This window comes from Lissotriton vulgaris, chromosome 7, assembly GCF_964263255.1.
Source record: "Lissotriton vulgaris chromosome 7, aLisVul1.2, whole genome shotgun sequence".
Lineage (NCBI taxonomy): Eukaryota > Metazoa > Chordata > Amphibia > Caudata > Salamandridae > Lissotriton > Lissotriton vulgaris.
Genome location: NC_141695.1, coordinates 936,663,637 through 936,686,789, shown reverse-complemented (window position 1 = coordinate 936,686,789; position 23,153 = coordinate 936,663,637). Strand labels below are relative to the sequence as shown.

At 50.1% G+C, this 23,153-nt stretch overlaps 1 protein-coding gene across 1 annotated transcript in view; it reads left to right on the top strand.

Moving 5' to 3' along the window:
• LOC147702706 (uncharacterized) overlaps positions 1–23,153 on the top strand; it is a 165,983-nt gene that overhangs the window by 25,522 nt on the left and 117,308 nt on the right. The window lies entirely within an intron of this gene.

The following is a 23,153-nucleotide window of genomic DNA, read 5'->3' as shown; positions in this document are numbered from 1 at the left end:
CCCGGGACTAGCGAGCATGGTTTGTGTTTTTGGAGTAGTGGAAGAACTGCTGTGGGAGGAAGGGGCCCAATGAGTATATGACGTCACCATAGACCCCCCCCTTCTCTTCGGGAAGGGGCGGGGCATGAGTCTATAGGCACAGCACTGGTTGGATGGATGCAAGAGTGGAAAACTTGTCAATGTACTTTATTCGTGGATGTGCTTCTTGCTTTTTCTAAACTGTTAGTTAAATTCTAGGAAACTGATGTCTGTTCTCTTAAATAATGTATGGGCTCGCCATTTCATTCCGACTTGCCTAATTCCTCGTGCTCTCCCGTTATCTGTTATTTTATTTGTGACTCAATGTGAACAGGAATGACCTTTACCCTTCTTTAGGTTTTGCACTGTATTTCTTTCAGTATGTGCTGTTACTGTTGATGGTGCACAAGCCCTTCCTTAATGTATTATTCACCCCCTACTTAGTCCTCAGACTGCTTTCCTATGCTGCGTCCTTCCGATGTTTGGTCTGTGTTTTTATACAATAATATTTCTGTTGCTTCTAGCTCTTATCAATACACTGATCTGATTTGAAAGCACGTTTCATAATCTTAAATGTTCCACTTTTCAAGCTAAGTGTTTTAACATATGTGATTTGGGTTTAGTATATACCAGGAGCGCTGTCAACTTAAAATTATGTTTTCACTTTCGATATCACCTCGAAGATTACACTAGAACGTTTTTTCCATATCACACTTGAATGGGAACGTGACGAAATGGTGCACTTAGCAATTTTGCAAACCTGCTTCCTAGAGTATTTACACCTTTAAGAAGGCGTTTTATCTGAATGGACGTGAAGGGCACTTTAGCCAATGAGCTGTTCGCTGACACTAGATCCTTTCTCATCTCCTCCTCCAGAAGCTTTGCATCAACAAACTCCCCCCTCCTGCTCACACTTGCAGCTGCTGAACCGCTGCAGACCCGGCTCTACACTCTGGCTGATAAACACGTCCTGCCCTTCACTTCAGAGTCCAAGCTTCTGCACTGTTTACAACTGACACTACAAGGAGGCTCCAGAAACAGCCATTGGATAGTTCACTGTCAGGATGAACCCCCGGAGTTCCCAGCAGCTGTGGCAAGTCCTGTGCCTCGTCTCCCTCTGGGGCGGGGTCTGTGCTCAGCTCCGGTACTCGGTGCTGGAGGAGGCAGAGCCGGGGACAGTCGTGGGGAACGTGGCCCGGGACCTGGGGCTGGAGGCGGCCGCAGTGTCTGGGCGCCGGCTGAGGCTGAGCTCCGAGGGCAGCGCGGGGCATTTCACCCTCAACCTGGAGAGCGGAGCCCTGGCTGTGAGGGAGAAGATCGACCGGGAGAGCCTGTGCGGGGGCAGCCCCGGCTGCACCCTGGCGGCGGAAGTGGTAATTGAAGACCCCCTGGAGCTCTTCCGGCTGGAGGTGGAGGTGCTGGATGTCAATGACAACGCGCCCACCTTCCCCACAGCTGACCGCGTTCTGCATATCACAGAAGTACTGGCCATTCCGGGAACCAGATTTCCACTAGAGGGAGCTACAGACCCAGACGTTGGAAAGAATGCAGTCACCGATTACAGGCTGAATCCGAATGAACACTTTACACTGAACGTAAAACGTCTCCGAGACGGGAAGCTCCTTCCATCGCTGGTCCTTGAGAAGGCTCTGGACCGAGAGAGCCAGGGGCAGCACGAGCTGACCCTCACGGCCGTGGATGGAGGCAGCCCCCCCAGATCCGGGACAGCCCGGATAACTGTGACTGTCCTGGATGTGAACGACAACGCGCCCGTCTTCAACCAGTCTGTGTACAAAGTGAAACTAAGAGAGAACGCCCCAGTGAAGATATCACTGATCACTCTCAGCGCCACTGACAGCGACGAAGGACTCAATGGAGACGTTGAATACTCCTTTGATGAGCAAACTTCAGAAGAAGTTAGTTCCTTGTTCCATCTGGACTCCCACACTGGAGAAATTTGGCTACAAGGAGATGTGGACTTTGAAGAAAGTAACTTATATGAAATTCATGCTCAGGCCGCAGACAGAGGGACACCACAGCTGGAAGGTCACTGTCTTATTCAAGTCGAAATTGAAGATGAAAATGACAATTTCCCAGAGGTTATCATAACCTCTCTGGCACATTCAGTTCCAGAGACTACCCCCATTGGGACAGCAGTGGGTGTGTTCAGAGTGCGAGATAGAGATTCCGGACTGAATGGTAAAGTCCAGGTCGAAGTATCAACCGATCTTCCATTTACGATAAAATCGTTTGATAAACATTACTCATTGATCACAGACGGGGCTCTGGACCGAGAAATCAACCCTCAATATTCTATTGAACTGATGGTTACAGATTTAGGGTCCCCTCCTTTGCGCTCACGGAAAACAATCCTCCTCAACATTTCAGACGTCAATGATAACCCCCCGCAGTTTCCGAGTCCTTTCCTCGATGCCTCCATCAGGGAGAACAACGAACCCGGCACTTTGCTCTGCACTGTGTCCGCCTCCGATGCCGATGAGGGAGAGAACTCTCGCATCACGTACTCCATAGCAGAGGAGCGGATAGAGGGCTCCCCGGCCTCGTCCTTCCTCTATATCAGCTCCAACACCGGAAGCATCTACGCCCAGCGCTCCTTCGATTATGAGCACGTGCAGGTGTTACACATTAATGTTATTGCAGAAGACGCGGGTTCTCCAAAGCTCAGCTCCAACGTCTCTGTTTTCATTTACATTCTGGATCAAAATGATAATGCCCCGGTGATCGTGTTCCCTGTGCCCTCCAGAGAGGCCACCGTGGAGCAGAGGATTCCTCGGGTGATCCCGGTGGGTTACTTGGTGACTAAAGTCACAGCAGTGGACGCGGACTCTGGTCACAATGCCTGGGTCTCGTATGCGCTCCTGCAAGGTCCGGATCCGTCTCTATTTCGAATATCTCCCCACACTGGAGAGCTGCGGGCGGTCAGGAGGCCTCAAGAGACCGAGAACCTCACCCATAAGCTTCTTATTCTAGCCAAGGACAATGGGGAGCCGCAGCTGTCCACTACAGTGACCATCCTGCTGTCACCAGAGGATGACGTCAGCGTGGACAAGCCCACATCCCATGATTACCATAAAACTCCAATGGAAGACACTGACATGACCTTGTACCTCATCATATCCCTGGTGGCCATCAGTGTTCTGTGCCTGGTCACTTTCATCATCCTGTCAGCGAGGTGCATTATGGGAGGAAACCGCGTCACCTCTTTGTGTTGTTGCATCGAGCCATCACAACCTTGGGATTTCTCCAAACAGCCCCACCACACTCTTCAGATGAATGCGGATGGGTCATTGTGTTACGCAGAGGTCAGCGTGAGACCCTCCGACCCCCTGAATCAGGGCTACAGGACCTGTGTATCCCAAGGAAGTTTTACCTTCATGAAACCCCTGCAATTTCCGGAACTCAGAGATACTGTGAACGAAATGGATCCATTTGGGTCCGGTATGGAGAGGTTAAACGAGATCAACCAGGTGAGATTCAGTAGCAAGTTAATCAACACAGCTGATTAAAATAATGCACATTTCCCCTACATGAAGATTTGTTGGGTACATGTATTGCGTTACAGTCCCGCAGTCAAAAATATTTTCTAACAGGTCACATTCAATCTGTATCTTTTACCTGTATTATTAATTGGAATAAGTGTATGCAAGTGGAAGCACTCAGAAACCTGTATCAGTAGTTCAATAAAATTGTGCTGTTTGAAGAATTTTTTAATTTGTACACTTTGAAGTTAATCGGGTTGTTAATATTTTAGTAATTGCGGTAGTGACAGATATATGTATGTGTTCTTCTGATTGTAAGTGAAGCTTTGCCTAGTAATAATCCTATTGGGTGGTGTCACCACGCACACTTGATCTTTGACGTTTATTGCGTGTGGTTGCGCGTTTTTATTTTGAAGGGGTTTATAACACTCACAGAATATAATTATAGAGCGCTACCGTAGAGATGATGTGCACGCAGGTGTGTAATCACTAATCTTGGCAGAGATTACAATGTATCTAACTTGAAATGTGTCACTGCTCGTGCTGCATTGTAATTCGCCCAAAAAAGTTGAGTGTGATTTCCGTCTTGCACTTGCCGTGTTCATGACTGTGAAACGTAGACCTGCCTACAGCGTGTCACACTGTAAACTTCTGTACTGTAATGCAGTGGTGTTTTAGCTGTAGCTGTGATATGAGATGCCGCTTTTGGCTCACACAGACACTGCTGATACACAGCGGCCATGTGTTTCTGTTGCTTTAAGTGCAAGGGGCGTATTTTAGTAGGCACGTGAGCCAATCGTCTGTCCCGTTTAACGCGCTGCCTTGCTTTCACTTTCGGTTTCGTCCTCCCACTGGCTCCGCGCTGCATGCTGCTCCAGGCTCGCGTCTTTCTGAGCTGCGCTGGCTTCTTATTCTGGTTTCCGAGGTGCCTGAAAGGCGTGTGACTGCAAACATGGCTGGCGCCTGCGTGCATAAGAATGACAAGACTCCCGAGTGCTGGGATAGACGTTCCTAGGTATTTTTTCTATTTTAACGCCGAGACTGTCAGGCTTCACAGCTTAATTCATCCCGTGTAGAGTAGTGCGGGACTTGGCATCGGTTACATATTTGTGTTTCAGCAGCATCGCAGTAATGTCACGAATGAAATAACATCCCCTAAATCTCGGCAGGAGGCGAGATGCATTTAATTTGTGCGGCGGTGTTTCTCGAGGAAGATTACCTAGCTCGGGAGCAGGAAAAACACAAATGCTGCCAGGACTCCGGCCGGGTTATGTGTCCGGGCAAAATAACTGTGAGCCGGCAGATATGCCCACTCCCACCCGCCCTACAGCTCACGCGATCGCTCCCCCCCCCCCCCCCCCCCCCCTTCATGTCTTATTGGCAAGCATAGCAATTGAATGGTGGGACGCTCCAAATATCTGTCGCTCGATTCTCTGCATGAATGTAACACGCCAAAGACCATAGCTGTGGTTTGGCTTTACCGCCCGATCACCCCTCGGGTGGGTTTCTGATTTGGGGCTGTCATACCTCAATACGCATAATGTTAAAGTGCGGAGGTCGGGCGAGGCTTGCGCCGCCTGCGGGTCCTAGAATGGAATGTGCACCGAGCCCCCTCGTGGGGCGGCGCCTGGTGTATGGCAGTGTAGAGGGCCGGGGCTGCCTGGCAGCGTGGGCTCTGTTGTCATTGTATGTGACGCTCTGCGCTCACGTTTTAAAGCTGCAGCTCTGCTTTCGGTTTTCCCTTCAGAGTGGCGCTGTGCGGCTCAGCAGTGTGCAGGAGCCGGGCCAAGCACCTGCTGTACACAACACAGGCGTCACATGACATGGCTTATTGTTGGCTTGTTTCACACTACCAGTGTTCCTAAACCCGACAATGGGAGAGTCCCCCGGGAAGGCAGCGTTGCGCCTGCAGGTGAATGCAAACTCACGCGCAAACCCGTTCAAGTGAGACAGGGGCCCCAATGTGTAGGGACCCTGGTCAGTTTGTAGGTCTGTTTCACAATAACGCGCAGAATCAACGCAGACCCCACATAATGAGTAATATATGTTTCAGTGTGCAAAGTTACCCATTAAGCTCTGCAGATAATACTCCAAATGTAAAGGGGTGGGAAGGGTTAGGTCGTCATCTGACGTAACAACTGGGGGCGCTGCACGGAGCACTATGGGATTCTAATCGCGGTAAACAAGCCACCGGGGGCCTACAAACACCACCACCGTCAAAGATAAGGGGGGCCACCTGTACCCTCTATCAACATTAACCCCATATTGTAATGTCGAAGAATCATCGCCCAGTGTTAATGGCGCTAATGGGTTAAACGGAATTAGATCAGCCAGGCATCGAGTTACTGTTATGAAATGTTTCAACTGTGGCAGCATGGTTCTATATTTACAAATGTCTGCTAAGATTCAGGCATGTAAGATAGACGTGACATACCATATACTGTGGCTGTTTGTCGTGGTTTTCTGTTATTTTGGTGACCGCAACTCTGGATTTAAATTGGAGATGGACAGCAGTTAACTGAGTATAAGGAGTGAGTGCAGGTATGCATAAGACCGACCATGGGGTCACGGGCTTCTTGGCACTAGGACAGCACAGTTCATCCAAAACGAGGCCACCACACAACTTTTTTTCCAAACATTGTTGAAGAGATGACCATTTAGTAAGGTAACCTGAGCAAATGGTAGACATTTGCAAACATAAACGGTCATTTGTATATTTCAGTGTTGTCAATAGCCGTGTCCACGCTTTAATACCAAATGCATAACTATATTCTAAGTGTAACTACAGATCACTTAATGAATGTGTTCCTGGGAGCAATGCTATTAGAATGCGCCATCAAATATATTCCTCATTATGACCCTCGTGACTTTTGACGGTCTGTTATTGTGACTTGATGGCGGGAACGAGGACCACCATTCCAAAGAGAGTCTTGGTGTGCGCATGGTGCACGAGGCTGCACAGGGATACTGTAGAATAGGACCTGTGGTGCGGTGCACGAGGCTGCACTGGGATACTGTAGAATAGGGTCTGTGCGCGCGGGGCACGAGGCTGCACTGGGATACTGTAAAATAGGACCTGTGGTGCGGTGCACGAGGCTGCACTGGGATACTGTAGAATATGACCTGTGGTGCGGTGCACGAGGCTGCACTGGGATACTGTAGAATAGGGTCTGTGCGCGGTGCACGAGGCTGCACTGGGGTACTGTAGAATATGGTCTGTGCGCGCGGTGCACGAGGCTGCACTGGGATACTGTAGAATAGGGCCTGTGCGCGCGGCGCACGAGGCTGCACTGGGATACTGTAGAATAGGGTCTGTGCGCGCGGTGCACGAGGCTGCACTGGGGTACTGTAGAATAGGGTCTGTGCGCGCGGGGCACGAGGCTGCACTGGGATACTGTAGAATAGGACCTGTGGTGCGGTGCACGAGGCTGCACTGGGATACTGTAGAATAGGGTCTGCGTGCGGTGCACAAGGCTGCACTGGGATACTGTAGGATGGGGCCTGTGGTGCGGTGCACGAGGCTGCACTGGGATACTGTAGAATAGGGCCTGTGGTGCGGTGCACGAGGCTGCACTGGGATACTGTAGAATATGACCTGTGGTGCGGTGCACGAGGCTGCACTGGGATACTGTAGAATAGGACCTGTGGTGCGGTGCACGAGGCTGCACTGGGATACTGTAGAATAGGACCTGTGGTGCGGTGCACGAGGCTGCACTGCGATACTGTAGAATAGGGTCTGTGCACGAGGCGCACGAGGCTGCACTGGGATACTGTAGAATAGGGTCTGTGTGCACGAGGCTGCACTGGAATACTGTAGAATAGGGTCTGTGCGCGCGGGGCACGAGGCTGCACTGGAATACTGTAGAATAGGGTCTGTGCGCGCGGGGCACGAGACTGCACTGGGATACTGTAGAATAGGACCTGTGGTCCGGTGCACGAGGCTGCACCTGTGGTGCGGTGCACGAGGCTGCACTAGGACCTGTGGTGCGGTGCACGAGGCTGCACTGGGATACTGTAGAATAGGACCTGTGGTGCGGTGCACGAGGCTGCACTGGGATACTGTAGAATAGGGTCTGTGCGCGGTGCCATCTAGTGTTGTGAAGACCTGCTCTCACCAGAGGTCACCAACCACCGTCTATGGACTCCAGTAGCGAACGTTTTTATTAGCATGCTTTCTTTGTTTTTGTACTGAGTACATATCCCTTGTGTATGTAACCGTGACCTTTCGCACTTCTCTTCCACCATGCCTTTACTTTAATTCGCCACATTTAAGGGGGTCCTAGCATCTCGCATTTTCCCCTTGCAGCCCCCTCTCCCCACAGCTGAGAAAAGCATCCCCAGTGGTGCCCCGCGCCAGGTATATTTGTAGGTTCCCTGAATCCAGGTAATTCTCTATAAATTCTCTAAAAATGCCAGAAAAACAAAATCCTGTTTAAATTGTTCACTGTTAATTTCCACTTTGATGTGCACACTGTCTACGCGTTTCCACAAAGTTAAGTCTTAATTTTTAGGTAAAGTGCAAACATTTTTTTGGGGGGGGGGGGGGGTAGACCCAGTGACAGTTGATACATGAATACAATATTTGGGGGTGGAGAGGTCCTTCCATCTCCAGTGGGACTCGTTGAGACCCTGCCCAAGGGGCGTAGTGCAATCTAATGGGGTCACGGGCTTCTTGGCACTAGGACAGCACAGTTCATCCAAAACGAGGCCACCACACAACTTTTTTTTTTCTCCAAACATTGTTGAAGAGATGACCATTTAGTAAGGTAACCTGAGCAAATGGTAGCCATTTGCAAACATAAACGGTCATTTGTATATTTCAGTGTTGTCAATAACCGTGTCCACGCTTTAATACCAAATGCATAACTATATTCTTAGTGTAACTACAGATCACTTAATGAATGTGTTCCTGGGAGCAATGCTATTAGAATGCGCCATCAAATATATTCCTCATTATGACCCTCGTGACTTTTGACGGTCTGTTATTGTGACTTGATGGCGGGAACGAGGACCACCATTCCAAAGAGAGTCTTGGTGTGCGCGCGGTGCAAAATAGGGTCTGTGCGCGCGGGGCTGCACTGGGATACTGTAGAGTAGGGTCTGTGCGCGCGGCGCACGAGGCTGCACTGGGATACTGTAGAATATGGTCTGTGCGCGCGGTGCACGAGGCTGCACTGGGGTACTGTAGAATAGGGTCTGTGCGCGCGGGGCACGAGGCTGCACTGGGATACTGTAAAATAGGACCTGTGGTGCGGTGCACGAGGCTGCACTGGGATACTGTAGAATAGGACCTGTGGTGCGGTGCACGAGGCTGCACTGGGATACTGTAGAATAGGGTCTGTGCGTGCGGTGCACAAGGCTGCACTGGGATACTGTAGGATAGGGCCTGTGGTGCGGTGCACGAGGCTGCACTGGGATACTGTAGAATAGGGCCTGTGGTGCGGTGCACGAGGCTGCACTGGGATACTGTAGAATAGGACCTGTGGTGCGGTGCACGAGGCTGCACTGGGATACTGTAGAATAGGGTCTGTGCACGCGGCGCACGAGGCTGCACTGGGATACTGTAGAATATAGGACCCGGATCCCCCAGCATGCTCCCCGCTCCCTCCTTATAACCTGACAACCCACATGATAATCAACGACAGAGATTTGTGTGGGTGTCAAAAAACGGCCATGTTTAATATTTGACATTTCATAAACATGACAAGGCATTTCAAAATTCATTAAATTACATTAAATGCAGTTATCAACACAATTTTATTCTTGACTTGCTGATCTTCTTTCGCCAGATTAAGGTTCTAATCTTCCAACACTAAGGGAGGGGGCTTCCGGCTCCCCTCTTCCATGCCGTGCATCCACGCGAGGTGCAACCCACCTGCGACCCATGAGGAGTGGGCCCCCCAACCACTGATCCTTGTCCGCCTTCTCTGGGGACCCACCCTACGACCACCAGGCTGACCAGGGACCCAGGAGGCTCGTAACCTGTCGCCCTAGCCTCCCCAGCCGGGGTCCTATTTCACAGCGGGGAGCTTACCGTCTCCCCCCTCAGTGCTAGCCTAGGGAGTACGCAAGGCGGACTCCCGTCCATTCCGTCGGGCAATTGTACTGTTCCAAGGTCTTTCTACCGCAACACGCCCCTCCAATCCACTGAGCTAAAGGGACGGGTTGGTGGGAGTTTAAAAATTATACTAAGGGCTAAAAGGATGGAGGACGCATCGGGGAGACTGCCACGATCCGGTGCGACAGAGGAAGGAAAGGCCGGGGTCCCTGCCCCAAGCACCTAAATAGGTCGCCAGGCTCCGCCCACTGTCGCACCGGAAATGCGTCCTCCTGGCCCTGGAAGTGATCCGCGGCCGGTCGCCCATTGGGGCAGACCGGCCGCCCCTAACTGGATCAGGTAGGGGGGCGGGGGCCGGGGGGCCGGGTCCTAAGTGCGCGCTTGCCGATACTCAGCTCGCGCTGTAGAATAGGGTCTGTGCGCGCGGGGCACGAGGCTGCACTGGGATACTGTAGAACCTGTGGTGCGGTGCACGAGGCTGCACTGGGATACTGTAGAATAGGACCTGTGGTGCGGTGCACGAGGCTGCACTGGGATGCTGTAGAATAGGGTCTGTGCGCGCGGTGCCATCTAGTGTTGTGAAGACCTGCTCTCACTAGAGGTCACCAACCACCGTCTATGGACTCCAGTAGCGAACGTTTTTATTAGCATGCTTACTTTGTTTTTGTACTGAGTACATATCCCTTGTGTATGTAACTGTGACCTTTCGCACTTCTCTTCCACCATGCCTTTACTTTAATTCGCCACATTTAAGGGGGTCCTAGCATCTCGCATTTTCCCCTTGCAGCCCCCTCTCCCCACAGCTGAGAAAAGCATCCCCAGTGGTGCCCCGCGCCAGGTATAGTTGTAGGTTCCCTGAATCCAGGTAATTCTCTGTAAATTCTCTAAAAATGCCGGAAAAACAAAATCCTGTTTAAATTGTTCACTGTTAATTTCCACTTTGATGTGCACACTGTCTACGCGTTTCCACAAAGTTAAGTCTTAATTTTTAGGTAAAGTGCAAACATTTTTTTTTGGGGGGGGAGCGGAGGGGGGGTAGACCCAGTGACAGTTGATACATGAATACAATATTTGGGGGTGGAGAGGTCCTTCCATCTCCAGTGGGACTCGTTGAGACCCTGTACACTGCCCAAGGGGCGTAGTGCAATCTAATACCTTGGCTGTAATTTCGATCATCTTGCACGGGGTGACAGTATCTGCTGCTGCCGCGCGGGGTAGTGTGGAGTAGAATTGTAGTGATGGCAGATGCTTTGCACGGAGGGCTGGATAGGTGCGGTCTCTTTACACGCGGTGGGTTGTAGGCAGCGTCCGGGAGCCCGTGACCGGCCCGAGGTCAGTGGGGAGCGACGGGCTGGAGTTGTCTGCTTGTAGGAGGGGGCGACGGTATCTGCACTAAGTGTTTATCCAGGAAAGCCGCACACATGCGAATGTAGTTTGAGGACTCTGCTGAAGTTATTGTCTTCAGAATATAAAAAGGTGGAGAGAGAAGGGAGGCCGAAACAGGGAGAGACGTGAGAAAAAGGAGAGAGCTGAACTGGAAGGTTGGCAGAACTGAGAGAGGTGTGGAAATGAGATGACTAGTTAAATCGGCCATGATGTGCAGCAGTGGAAAGAAAGAGGGCGAGAGCCGGAGAGGAGACGGCGCAGAGGTGTTTTTAGCCCATTGTTCCGGCCGTGAAGCCTCTGATCCCGCTGACAATAGTTCACTTATGCGCGCGCACGTGCGCCTCTTACCAAGCACAAGCAGGCGCCTTATGTAAAGTGAATGCTAATTGCCAGGGTATTCTTGGCGAAGCTGGGTTTTGCTTCCTCTGCTGGCGTTTCCAGCCCACGTCTGTACACAAACTGTCGAGCGCTTGGCACGGTCCTCGTGCACACACTGGTGCGCACAGGCTGTGCATCTCTGCGCGCGTAGGTGGTGCTGCCACTGGCTGGCCGTAGGAGGATCTCGTGGCCAATGAGTTGAAATGCTGCGAGGGGATCTGCTTGTTCCCCCCCGCTTGCTTTCCTCCCCCTGGAGCTGCGTGAGTCAGCCTCCGCCCCCTCCCCAGCTCGCAGGCAGAGAGCTGTTCAAGCGGTGCCTACTTTGAAGTGGCTCTGGAGCGCTCGGGGACGGTGGCACTTGTTTGGGAGCTGGGACCTGCACTTTGGGACCTACCCTGCCTGGAAGTGGACTCCGCCTGCCCCCCAGAAGAGATCTAAGCGGTGGATTCTCGTAGCATGGAGCCCCGGAGGTGTCTGCTGGTGTGGTGGTGGCAAGTGGCTTGCTTCACCTCTCTCTGGGGCTGGGGCTCCGGGCAGATTCGCTTCTCGGTGGTGGAGGAGGCAGAGCCGGGGACAGTGGTGGGGAACGTGGCCCGAGAGCTGGGGCTGGACGCGGCCGCCGCCTCCGAGCGCCGGCTGAGGCTGAGCACAGAGAGCAACAGGCAGTACTTTGCGCTGGACCTGGGCAGGGCTGAAGTGCTTGTGAAGGAGAAGGTGGACCGGGAGCGCCTGTGCGGCTCCAGCGCCAGCTGCCTGCTCACCGGGGAGGTGCTCATTGAAAGCCCCCTGGAGCTCTTCCGCCTGGAGGTCGAGATTTTGGACGTGAACGACAATTCCCCCAGCTTCCCCAGCGCCGAGCGCGCCGTGCGCATCTACGAGTCTGCGGTGGTGGGCTCCAGGGTCCCCCTGGAGAGCGCGCACGACCCGGACGTGGGCACCAACGCGGTCAGCGGCTACGCCCTGAACTCTAACCAGTACTTCTCTCTGAATGTCAAGAAGCTGAAAGACGGCAAACTCCTGCCAGAGCTGGTGCTGGAGAAGGCTCTGGACAGGGAGAGCCACGAGCAGCACGAGCTGACCCTGGTTGCCTTCGACGGGGGCGCGCCAGCCAGGTCGGGGACTGCCCGGGTGTCGGTGGTGGTCCTAGACATCAATGACAACGCGCCCTCCTTCGAGCAGCCCGTGTACAAAGTGAGTGTGAGAGAGAACACGCCGGCCGGCACCCTGCTGATCCAGCTAAACGCCACGGACCCGGATGAAGGGTTGAATGGGGACGTCGAGTACTCCTACGAAGAGCACACCTCCGGCGCGACGCGCGGCCTCTTCTCCCTGGAGCCTCTGACGGGCCACATCCGCCTGGAGGGCAGCCTGGACTTCGAGGAGTCGGGTGTGTATGACATTCACGTCAGGGCCCGGGATAGGGGGGTCCCGGAGATGGAGGGGCGCTGCCTGGTGCAGGTGAGCGTGGAGGACGTCAACGACAACGCCCCCGAGCTGCTGCTGACCTCCCTGGCCACCTCGGTGCCGGAAAACACCCCTGTGGGCACGGCGGTGGGGGTCTTCCGGGTGCGGGACCGGGACTCCGGGCAGAACGGGCAGGTGCGTCTGGAAATCTCCCACCCTGCCTTCAGGGTGAAGTCCTTGGGCAACCACTACTCGCTGGTGACGGGGGAGGCCCTGGACCGGGAGAGCGTGTCTCAGTACACCCTGGAGCTGGTGGTCACAGACCTGGGGAGCCCCCCTCTGCGCACACAGAAGACGGTGGTCGTGAACATTTCAGATGTCAATGACAACCCCCCGCGGTTCTCGCAGCCCTCCTTCAGCGCCCAGATCCAGGAGAACAACGAGCCTGGCGCCCTGCTGTGCACCGTGTCCGCCTCGGACCCGGACCAGGGGGACAACGCGCGCATCACCTACTCCATAGCCGAGCGGCACCTGGAGGGCTCCCCCGTCTCCTCCTTCATCTACATCAGCTCCAACACGGGCGACATCTTCGCCCAGCGCTCCTTCGACTACGAGAGCATCCAGATTCTGCAGGTGACTGTGGTCGCAGAGGATGCTGGGAGCCCGAAACTTGGATCCAATGTGTCCGTGGTCATCTATATCCAGGACCAGAACGACAACCCCCCTGTGGTGATGTACCCCGTGCCCTCCAGCGAGCTCACACTCGACCAGAGCATCCGGCCCTCTTTCCCCGTGGGGTTCCTGGTCAGCAAGGTGACGGCGGTGGACGCGGACTCGGGCCACAACGCCTGGCTCTCCTACAGCCTCCTGCAGTGCACCGACCCCTCTCTCTTCCGGATATCCCCCTACACCGGGGAGCTGCGGGCTGCCAGGGGCTTCCAAGAGCGAGATAACCTCACCCAGAGAATCCTCATCCTAGTCAAGGACAACGGGGACCCGCCGCTGTCCACCACCGTCACCATGCTGCTGTCCCTGGAAGACAGCATCCGGGAAGAGAGCCCCAAGTCTCGCGACTTCCAGATCAACCCCAGGGGTAAATCGGATATGACGCTCTACTTGATCGTGTCTTTGGTGGCCGTGAGTGTGCTGGCTCTGTTGACCTTCATAGCCCTGTCGGCCAAGTGCTTCTTCAAGGACAGCACGGTGGGCTCTGGCGGCTGCTGCTGCCCCGAGAAGCCGCAGCCGGCAGACTTCCAGAAGCAGTACCACCCCACCCTTACCCTGAACCCCGATGGCACCCTGAGGTTTGTGGATGTCAATGTGAGGCCGAGTGACCCCCTCGCTCAGCGCTACGGGACCTATCTGCCCCCCGAATCGGACACAAGTGAGTTCACATTTATGCGACCCCTGAACTTTCCTGAGCTCCGAGAATTAGTGAATGAAACGGAGTCTTATGTCTCTGATCTAGATGGGTCAAACGAGCCCAGCCAGGTGAGATGGTAACCTGCCCTTGTTGTGTCAAAAATATGATTGTACCCACTGGGTCGAAGCGCGCCCCCTGTTCTAGGCCAGTGTCACTGGTCCAACAAATATCGCGCGCTTGTATAGTGCCTTAGCAACCCCTGGCAGAAGAAAGTGTTGGTAATGACTTGTTGACACTCGGAGCTGTGTGTTCTTGCAAGCTGATGCACAATGTCCTGTGTGCTTTGGTTGGTCCCCTAAAACATTCACACACCTGCAGTATGCATAGACTTTATAACCCTCTAGTCAATACAATGTGCAGTTGTTGTATTACACTTTAATTTCCACCAGCACTTTTCCCAAAATATCATCTGATCAGATGTGGAGTGCGTTAGTGTTTTTGATTGACAAAGTTATTGTTGTTAATAGAAATAGTAAAATACATGATGGCCGGCTAACACTTTTTTGTTGTTTGTGTGTTATATTTGGGCTTGTTTTCGGGGCGGATTCATTTAAAAATACACTTTACCTTTACGCAATGTTTTGCATGTCAGCTTAAGTAAGATTGCATGCACGGCCATACAGATGTTTCATCTTGTAAAGCTGCTTACGGTGTACTGTGGCCGTACGATTGTGCTGAAAATGGGATTAAGCCGGTCTGCTCTGCTGGGATTTAAGCAGTTGTTTTTGAGGATTTAAATTCTTTCATATGCCATATACTGTCATTTAAAGACACGTGTTAGGATGCATCGCATTCGCTTGATACCCTTTCCTCGTGGGTGAGCTCACGCCCGAGTGATGACATCATGTCTCACGCTGCCATCACGTCAGAACGTCGTAACCTGTAGCAGGTGGCCACTCACACTAATGCGTGTGTGTTAAAGCCAGGGCCGGAGGGAGCATCAAAGCACCCCTGCCATCCTTTCAATCACACCTGAAAAGATGGCGGTGAAAGAGGTCCCGGTACCTCTTTAGTCCCATGTACCCACGTGAGGTTGTGGCAAAGAGCATGGCCTCTGTGGGCACACCCCCACTGCACCCCGTAGCTGCACATCCTGGACGCTGGGAGGTTCTGACTTAGGTGGTGTGAGCAGGTTTCAAGGCCAGTTGATGCTGGATGGTGGGGACAGGATGTCACTTCCTGCGAGTTGCAGGAAGGGGAGTGGCCGAGTGAATTATTGAGGCGTGTATTGACAGCAGAGGCCAGAGGTGAACGCGTGGGTGTCATTTCACCTCGAAAGTGCGCGTTGTAAACCCATGGTAAGAGCGTTGTGGTCAATACATGATCAATGCATGTTTACAACGTGTACACGCAGCACTGCCACGACCGTCCCTCGGTTCTTGGAGAGACCTGCTTAACAATGCCCTCACGGCCTCTGATGCGGAACCGATGAGAGCAGGGTGAAGGGGGCCTTAAGCCAGACTTCCGGCTTTTTGGTTTATAGTGTGCGTGAGAACACGCCGGAAGCAAGTCCTGCTTGTTGGTCACGTGCGGCCTCGTGCAAGCGAAATAATGCTCTAGCCATAAGATTTAGACATGCCGGGATTGCTGTTTGTGCTCTTGTGTGTCGGGAGGGGGCGCAGGTGAAAGGTGAGCCTTCTGCGTGCATAGACTGTGAATAACTAGACAGCAAATACTGTACGTGGGTGTGCGAACGCTAGTTTAAAGCAACATTGCGCTCTAGTACTTGTTTTTTCATGGAAGGAGTAGAGCGGTCTGGGGCATCAACGCATATCCCGTTCCCCTATACGATGCTTCTGGGGTGCATGCACGTGTTAGCCTCTCAGGGTACACCTGTGTTGCTGTTTTGCACTTCGCTGAAGTCTATATGAGAGTATGTATGTCTGAGGAACATATGTATTAGAAGACCCTACTGATACATTTCATCAAAGGCTGTGCTGGTGGATGGGCGTGTCCGTTTATTTGTTGGGACAGGACCGATTTGACTCATCTAATCAGCGAGCTGTGCTTTCGGTTCTCGGATACGTCCTTCCGGAGCAGGGCATGCCCGAGTCAGCTAGCTGAGGTACAGCGCACACCTGGAGCTCTGTCAGGCTCTGTGCACGGGCTGACAGGGGCCATTTCTGACCGGCCGAGCTAGAGTTTCTTGCTGAAGTCCTCAAAGAACCAGGAAAAAAACTCCATCTGAAACTTCGAGACGCGAGCCTCTATGTCGAAGTCCAATTTCATTTCGCCCCAGCTGAACTGATGTTCATTAGCCGAGAAAGCAAAGACAGGTGGGAGGGGGTTTGGAAAACAGGATAGGGAGGGTTGGTGTGGGTAGAAAATAGACACGGGCTCGCCCCACTTTCTGAACACCAGCTGGAGCGATCGCCTCAGAGAAGAAAAGAGCGCTTGGAACAAGGCGGCTAATCGAGGGCTGCGGCCACAGCTTTGCGTGTGAACAAGAGCCCTTTGATGTGCGTGCTCTGCCCACGCTCTGTTTACTGGTTGGTTCTCGCTCTGGGGACATTTGCATTCATGGAAGTGTGAAATTAAATAATTTCTTGACAGCCACGTCGAGGGACATTCCACATGTAGGACGGGCACTGGCTCGTGGTGCATCTTGGAGATGCCTTTGAAGCCGCTCAGGGGTACACATGGCATCCTCGCCAGCAGCAGTTCCCAGTAGACCCCACAGTGATGTATGTGGGCTGGATGCACGTGTTGCAGCTTCTCGGAGCCAGTGCCTTACCACCCCAGCCTCCCACCCACCCACCCTCCACATTTCTGAGGTGACGAGCCTGTCTAACGTTTGATTTCAAAAATGTAATTCTGTGGCTCTGCCTAGTTGACGGTGGTGCTTCCCACAGGTGTCTCTTTCTAGTAACATGGGGCGAGATAAACCCAGTGCATAGGCTGTAGTGGTTTCTTAATGAGGCTTTGAGTAAAGGAACAGTACCCAAGGGGGCAGCTGTGGTGATGTGAATACACTTGTCCACAGTGACCTTCACTTTATAGTGCTTCTCGTACTCGATCCTGGACATGTATGGTCCTCCCTTAGTCTTGAGTATATATTAAAACTTATTGTAGGAGGCAATCTTGCATATATACCACGATGCATACATAGGCTTTCAGATCTCATTCAAAATGTGACTATGAAGGTGTTTGTGTGTGTGTACACACGTAGTGGCAATAGCCAGTATGTAGTCAGGACCTAGTTTTCGTACACAAAGCATTTTTTGTTCTGCTAATACATTTGGTGCCATTTGACAAATCTTCAGTTTTCAAAACTAGTTTGGCACTCACTTCAGCTGCTAACTTCAAAGTTTCAAGTTGAGTCGTCAAGCGGGAGCCCCCAAAAAAAGGGGGGTGTCCCAAAATGTTTCCGCATGCAGTTTCCCATAGGGATATTAGGGATATTAGACGCGACTACAGCCCACACCCCGCTGTATGGTATTATCTTAAATTTGACAGGAAAGCTAGATATTGAACCAGAAAGATCACTGTTTGTAATGTGGTGTAAGTCTGTTCACTAGTTTTGGAATACTTTAAGGAAAAATGGTTTATAAATATCTAGAGACGCAAGTCCACCACAGATCCACGCACCACTAGCAATGCCATGATTGGCTGGCCGCAACGTGAGAGGAAAGTTGCAGTCATCATTTTATATATTTCGGGACCTGGTCCCGGGGCCTGACTAGAACAGTGAAAACTGATAGAAGGGGTCATAATAGAGGTACCCTGTCCCCATGAGTGTGATAGAGGGGGTCAGTGAATTGCTCAAAAACATTTATTTTTACTCTCCAGAGGATCCACTGATCCATCATGCAGCTATACACGGCCCAGTGTGAATCAGCGGATCCAGAGGGCAATGAAAAACTATACCCATTCACAGACCGACTCACACCCCCATACTATTACTCGCACACCTACTCCATAGTCACGCAGCTACTCGCACAAAACCACTGATACAGCCACTCACACACCCACTCGCAGATCTGTGCAGCCACTCACATACACACATAAACACTTGCTCACCCACTCATAGACCCATAGACACTCTTAGACCCTCTCAGCGCTGGGACACCCCTGGGTAGCCAACGTGCTTTACAAATCCTCATTCCATTCCATTCCAGACCCATACAGCCAATCACACACCCACTCATAAACTCTCACACACCCACTCACAGGCCCACACAGCCACTTACAGGCTCACAAAATCTCCCATACAGCCACTCACATGCACAAAAGCGCTGTCACACCCACACCCTGACTTGCACACCCACACAAGCACTGGCATACACACTCACAAACCCACCCACCCACACGCATACAACCCAGGCCGGGATCCACAAGTTGACTGTCTTTGGGAGGTTGGCCACAGGGCTAGGCCTTCTGGCCAACCCCCCTATTACATGCAGCGTGAGGTTGGCTGCATGTGAGGGGGTTGACAGCAGGCCATGCTCAGTGGCTGTTCGATTAACGTATGGTAATTAAATATTGTTTTAGGTTTAAAAAAACATAGAAATTCACTCAAAAAAACAAAGGTTACAGGGATGATATAGTTAGGAAATAGCATAAAAACACTTAGATAGATGTTCCCAAAAATAGGATAGAGGGACTTTGTTAGGTTCAGATTTTACACAAACAAAAGCATAGAAATTCAGCAGCTATAGTTATACTTATTTCAAGAAACTATAACTCATTCCCTAAGGTAACTATAACTCGCGCCCTCGCCATGCACTACTAATTATTCCACATCAATCATGACCTCTTTATGACATCATTGATATTGTCACTGTAACATTTCCAATGTAAAAACTGTGCATAGCAGATGCGCAAGTTACAGTTACCTTAGGACTCCAGTTATAGTTTCTTAAAATAAGTATAACTAACCACTGAATTTCTATGGTGGTGTGTGTAAAATCTGAACCAAATTATAACATCCCTGTAACCGTTGTTTTTTAGTGAAAAAAATAATATATACATATGCATGCATCCTAGAAAACACATGCACTCCTATGAAGGGCTGAAACTTGAAGAAAAGAGTACTTTCGTTAATGTGAGCAGCGCAAGGATACAATCAGGGCACAAGTCATGGGTGGACAGGTTCTACACACTCTTCACAGGGTGGACGCCGTCTACCCCGCCAAAAAGTTAGGCCTCACAGAAATATGCTAAAATCGCAGAACACATTTAGCAGTGCCTGCACTTTGCCTGCTTTAATTCTCAGCTGCAACATGCAGGCAGGGGCTCCTATTTAAAATTCTTTTTTTGGGTCTAAACCAAAGGAAGAACTTAAGGGCCCACCAGGCCTCTTTTTGTTGGAGTAGACTGGCTGGGAGCTATCTGGAGCCCTCACCTAGACGCAAATGCAATGGACCGGAAATAAAGGTACACAGCTTATTACTTCACAACTTCTTAAGAGAGGCATGCTTTTGGCATTTTTTTCAGTCCCTGTATGTAAGAGCTGTGTATGTACTGTAAGAATGTCCAATGTGTTGGTCTGTCCCAGTAGTTAAACATATGACAATGTGAATACCAATATTTTGTTTTATTTCTTTTTTAGTGTTATAGCCCTGCTCATTCCAATGCAGGGTGCTAGAACACTTTACATCACACGTACACATTATACAGACAATCAAGTGTGTGTAGATGAATGTACAGGATATGTTACATAAGACAGTGAGGGTTACAACGTGTAGGAGTCACATGTTCTTCATAGCTCACTGTGCTATATTAGAAAGGTTACAATTTATGAACTGCAAGTAGCAACACGATCTTTGTTGGAAGCAGTAGCTCCCCCTCCCCCCCCATTTCCTTTTTTTAGGACATGTGCCCTGTATACAACTAATCCAGTGAGAAGGGTGATCCAAGAGGCTGTGATCTCTCGGGGAGGAATGGGAGTAAAAACAAAAGATGGACAAGGAAAGCCAATGACTATAAAGTAAAATAAGAGTGACTATTGAGCCAAAAGGGACTGATAGGCGAGAGCTAAACAGGATCATGGTCTGCTATGATTTGCAGAGGTTTAGTGCCACTAGACTACAGTGTGCTGCACTTGTCCAACAGAGTAGGGTTTAATATAAACAGACTTAAGTATGCTGTATGCTCAGTTATAAATAATGTTGGTATTTAACATCTTCAAAAAACATTACATGCAAGGTTGCTGTGTGTCTTTTCCTTCCCATTACCCCAGCATTTCCCTCATTAGCCTATACTTGTCCATGGTTATAGCCACCCTGAATACCCATGCGCAATTAGCTAGATGATATATTTGTTTGTGACAAGGCAAATTAGGAATTCCTGGATTGGGTAACACCAACAACTGTTATTACAGCGCTTCGGGAAAGGATTTAGTCCTTCAGAAGGAAATTATAAAACCTGGCTATTTCCTAGAGCGCAGCCTTAGCATAGCAACATGCTCCTTCTGGAACTATGGTGACAGTGCATATGTATCGCAGTGCCAGAATGCCTGTAGGGTTACAGTGCGCTTTATAAGTCTGAATAACAATGACGCATCACGTTAATGACTCATGAATAGTGACATTTTCATTGGTTGTAGTATGAGCAGCCTGATGCAGTTGTACCACAAAATAGAATTTAAATGTCGAATACACACCTTTTTATTCTGCCTTTAGCTTGCTACATGAAAATGTTAAATTCAATATGATGCATATCTTTTCCAGAAATGGTTCTTCATATTGTAATAACAATCCTGTTGCTGTAGTGCTAATTTTAATTATTTTAATAATACCCATACTTCACCTCTACATCAACTATTAAAAGCAGCAGCAAAATAAGCTGCTCCTCCTGTTACTCCTACTCATTCCCCCCCTACTTATAATAATAATAATAATAATAATATTAATCGCACTACCTGTATAGGCGTGTACTATTATAGTTTGTAAACCGAAAACAAGCCGTACACAGTTAAAGGGGATTGGGGGGTTAAGAGAACCAAGATATACCATCCCTTTAATTTAGTGTATACAAACGGGTCTCTGGTCCCTAATGTGATTTTAAAACCAGACTTCAATCCATATTAGGTTCTTTTCAGAAGCAAGGCCTTGATTGGATTGTCAACTCAAATGGTAATTTAAATATGATTATGGTTGAATCATTTGTTCATTTACCAATATTTCAACTGGATACAGTTGGACATTATGATGCACACATACCGCTCGTGGATAAAAAATTCGTGAATATAGTATCACTGAAAACAAGGCTAGCAACTGACTAGGAATTGGGAAAGAAGAAACTTTGATATGCCACATCTTGGAAACCATTAGTAATGAACACAAAAGTTCACTGTTGGTGGCAGCATGAACATGAACGGTCTGAATTGTCTACTGAGGTTCCAAACTCACTGAAACATTGGATTTCAATATCTCAAGCTCAGACTGAGGTTGTAGCATAGCACTACAGGATAGACTAAGCAGAGGGGCCCCTCGTGTGACGGTACATCGGTTTTCAGGGCAAACTCGTAACCTTAGGATTGTAATCTAGGCAAAGATGGGCAAGGTTACAAAAATGTCACAGTCCCCAAGCAAGAAATTATGGTCCAGAGCATTGGATGCTGGTCCATTGCTGGACCACTCATTTTCCTGGTGCTCAGGGAGACTGTGAAGTGTGCTTCAGGGTCACTCTCCCGAAACCCAATCAAGGGATGGTGTTTGGCCATGTTCATGCCCTGCCAGACAGATGCTCATGGGAACACGTCGTGCCTCAGTCATGGTGTAGAGGTGTGTTTTTCAGAGATATTCAGTTAATGTGATTCACAAGATGGATACCTCTCTGTTGGGCACCACAGACTCGCCAAGAGTCAATCTGCCAAACAGCAGACCTCATGGTCACAGGTTCATATCCCTGCGGGTCCACTCAGCCTTTCATCCAAATGAGGTCGATAAAATGAGTACCGTTGGGTAACAATGAACATCTGAAATTCGGCACCAAGATACCCCTTTGGGGTGAACATGCGCTTTACAAATCCACAAGTTATTTTAAGAGTACCCAGAAAAATCAGCTGTGCCATTTCTATTTTTCTGTCTTTTAAACAAAAAAACAGAATGGGACATACGCATAGTGCATACCACGAGTACTTTAGAATTGTTTAAATGACTTGCATATCAGTACTAGTAATAACATAGAATTGCTGTGCTCTCAAAAATGAATTGGTACAATTTTATATTTAAGTGACCAGAAGTGTTCTAACCAGGATCTTGTACCAAAAATGATATGGACGTGCCCATGTCTTGTCTGGCTCTTGGTAGCTCACAAGCAGTCAGCGCTGAATTCTGTTGACAATACTAGGGCAGGAATTGACCGCCAAAAAGCTCTGAAACTCTAAGGCAAGCCATGTGTTTTACATTTGGCTTCAAGGTTTATAAACTAGGGCTGATTTGGGTAAACTAGCAGCCTGGGCTTCATGGTGCCTCAAGCACTGCAGCCCTGGAGCCCTTTGCACTGCTCACCTCACTACATTATTCATAGAAATAACTGACCAAACACCCCGGTTAGGTACATACTACCACACAGCTCTGTGTGACAGGTCTAACTCAAACAGCCAACCACTCACTTGACCTTATTTAAAAAACATTTGTTTTTACTAATCATCCCATGCTTTTCCCCGAGACCCCTCAGGCTCTAGAATAGTTGGACCACTCTCCTCCTCATCCGACGGGAGAGTGGTCTAAGGACCTTAAGCTATATAATTTCTGGATCCAGGATGCCATAGACAAACTTGCCCCCCTAACTAAGCCTGGCCTGAACTGCGTAGTTAATACCGTGTCTTGGTTTAGAGCATCCCTGACCAAGGAGAAGCTGGTTTGTAGACAGTTTGAAAGAAATTGGAGGTCTCAATACAGCCTTGGTGACAAGCTCATTTACATAGCGGTTTTGGAAATGTACCATACTCCTATTAAAGAGGCTAAGAAACTGTTATTCACCTCTCAGATTGAACCCGAGTATAATGACCCTAAGAAAATGTTTGATTGTGAAGTCC